Source organism: Neophocaena asiaeorientalis, unplaced genomic scaffold (assembly GCF_003031525.2).
Source record: "Neophocaena asiaeorientalis asiaeorientalis breed wild unplaced genomic scaffold, Neophocaena_asiaeorientalis_V1.1 scaffold1034, whole genome shotgun sequence".
In the NCBI taxonomy this organism is placed as follows: domain Eukaryota; kingdom Metazoa; phylum Chordata; class Mammalia; order Artiodactyla; family Phocoenidae; genus Neophocaena; species Neophocaena asiaeorientalis.
The window spans coordinates 57,403-60,100 of NW_020172745.1; the positions used below are offsets into that span (position 1 = coordinate 57,403).

The 2,698-nt window shown below is 43.9% G+C and overlaps 1 non-coding gene across 1 annotated transcript; it reads left to right on the top strand.

The window, feature by feature from the left end:
- Positions 1 to 232: 232 nt before the first annotated feature.
- Positions 233 to 304, top strand: TRNAE-UUC (transfer RNA glutamic acid (anticodon UUC)). The gene has a single exon. It is a non-coding gene; the product is annotated as a tRNA-Glu (tRNA).
- Positions 305 to 2,698: the final 2,394 nt, after the last annotated feature.

Here is a 2,698-nt window from a genome sequence, read left to right on the forward strand (position 1 = left end):
GGCTCCCCGAGGCGGGGTGTGAGGGGTCTCGGCAGGCCGTAGGCCCCCGCGCCGGGTTCCAGGCTCAGCGCGCAGAAAAGCAGCACAGCCCAAACCAGACCAGTAGTCCCGAGCGCCAAAGATCTGCGCAAGCGCAGAAGGCCGCTTTGACTCGAAGGCGGGACAGAGCAACGAAAGCGGAAGCAGACGGGAATGATTCAATTGACTTCCACTTTGAAGCTGAGTTATCGGTTCCCACATGGTCTAGCGGTGAGGATTCCTGGTTTTCACCCAGGCGGCCCGGGTTCGACTCCCGGTGTGGGAAGAAAAGAAGCTTTTACAATCCAGGTTAAGAAATTCACCGTTAAGTGAATTTAGACACGTCTTAGGAAAAAGACTAAATATAATTGTTGAAAGCTGAAATTCATTAGCCGGGGTTGTGAGCTTGAAGACCCACGCTGCCACCCTGTAATTCATAAAGCCAACGGTGTGGGAAGAAAAGAAGCTTTTACAATCCAGGTTAAGAAATTCACCGTTAAGTGAATTTAGACACGTCTTAGGAAAAAGACTAAATATAATTGTTGAAAGCTGAAATTCATTAGCCGGGGTTGTGAGCTTGAAGACCCACGCTGCCACCCTGTAATTCATAAAGCCACGACGTCCAGGTTGTGTAAACAGTATTGTTATTTTTGCCCTTGATATAATTCATTTAAAATATCACAATAAATTATAATATTTATTAGTAAAAGTCTATTAGACAAAGGAATTCTCTTTTATTTTCTTCCCAGAATTACGATGACATTATATAGCTTATAAATGACATTATAGTATTGTGTAAGTTTAAGGTGTACAACATGATGACTTGATACACATATATTGTGAAATGATTACCACCATAGGGTTAGTTAACACTTCCATCACCTCACTTAATTACATAATTAGCATTTCTTTTACACAGGGAATTCTAATGAGCTGGCCAATTCACTGCTTTCTGCCTCCCACTAAGTGTTTCTGGCAGGAGGATAGAGAGCCAGTGAGAAAGAGGTGAGAAAGAGCCTGGAAGAGCCGCCCCAGGAGCAGTTGATGTTTGAGGACACGGTGGAGGGAAGCAAAAATCTTCCTGAAGCAGGAATCACTAGGCTGGAGACAAAGTAATTAAGAGGTCTCCAAATAGAAATACAGCTTTAACAGAGGTTTGCACAGGGATGTAGACAGTGAGGAAAGATCCATTCATCTAACCAGCTTCCACAGAACATGACATGGGTTAATGAGGCATGGAATCAGCTTCCGGATAGAATCACACACATGGTTAGGTTGAGGTAAGCACTCCTTGCAAATTCAAATTTTCAGAAGTGGAAAGGGCCGTGAAACCTTCCCCAGCTTCTAAGCCATTTCCAGGATGGGAATAAAATCTTCCTTTCTATGCATACGAAACCAAGCAGGACCCTATGGTGCCCTCCCAGGTACAAAAACCTTTCCATGTCTGGTTTCTTATTTTCAGGATAAAGGCTTCAGCCTCCTAGATCTTCCAGAATACCAAAGTGCAGATTCAAACAGTTACTAACCAGGGAAGTAAGGGCATGAAGAAACATGTGCCTTTTGCATAGGTCAAGTAGATGTGTTAATAATTAGTCATATGACAGGACAACTTTTGCATCTTGCAAGTCTTTGTTGGTGGCACTAACCTCCCTAATTCTCCCTAGGATGCAGCATCACTTTTGGTTTACTACCTTTGTAAGAAGGGGAACGTCCAGGGGCTACCATTTTGTCTTTTCTCACCACAGTAGCCCCCACTCTAAGAATCAGGAGGCAATATGATTGTGTCATTTGTCAAGTAGGAGATTTGAATTATACATAACAGAATCAGGTACATTCACACCCACTGGAACCACTTTGAGATAAACTTTTTATTTCAAGCTCCAGTGAACCACACAAAAGTACTGGAGGAGCAGGAAAAACAAATAACAACAACAACATTAATACTAATAATTCGGAGCTGCCTAACTGAAACTGTGCACCTCAGATTGGGACTTGAACCCACGTGGCGGGACTTGAACCCAGCCTAAACCCAGATTGGCACTTGAACCCACGGCCTTTTAATTAGATTCACTCACCTGGTGTCTGGACTTACTGAGGCTCAGGTTTCATGTGTCTCAGCACAGAAGGAATTCAGCGAGGGGCAAAGTGATAGGCGAGAAGTAGATCTAGGACGCTTGTGAGAGTTGCAAGTTGGCAGGCGAGGGGCTCTGCCCCGAGGATTAAGTGGGGTACATTTTTGTAATCAAAGGAAAGTGGGGGAGGGGGAAAAGACTGCCTTCTTCATTCTTCTAGTAGACATACATCACTCACTCCTCCTTTGTATGGGGCAGGAGAATGTCTGACCCTATGAGGTCAAACTAGGTCGGTCATAGCACTTATTCAAATCAGCAGAAGGGTGGTAACATTTTTTTTCTTTCACTTAATGACCTGGGGGCATATCTCATGCTTTGCAGTTAAGTAAGCCTGCCTCATTCCTCGAAGTTCCGATAGCTTTCTTGAGCAATCATTAACTTAACAGTGGTCTCCCAAATTTCCCTAGGTTTCCCTCTCTATCTATCATCCCCTACTGGAATGTCTACAACTACCTGTATAACCTTCCTATTCCATCCCTATCACAACTGCAGGAAGGGATGAGTGTCAAATCAAAGCCAGTAAGTCAACAGAATAAATGCCCATAGGT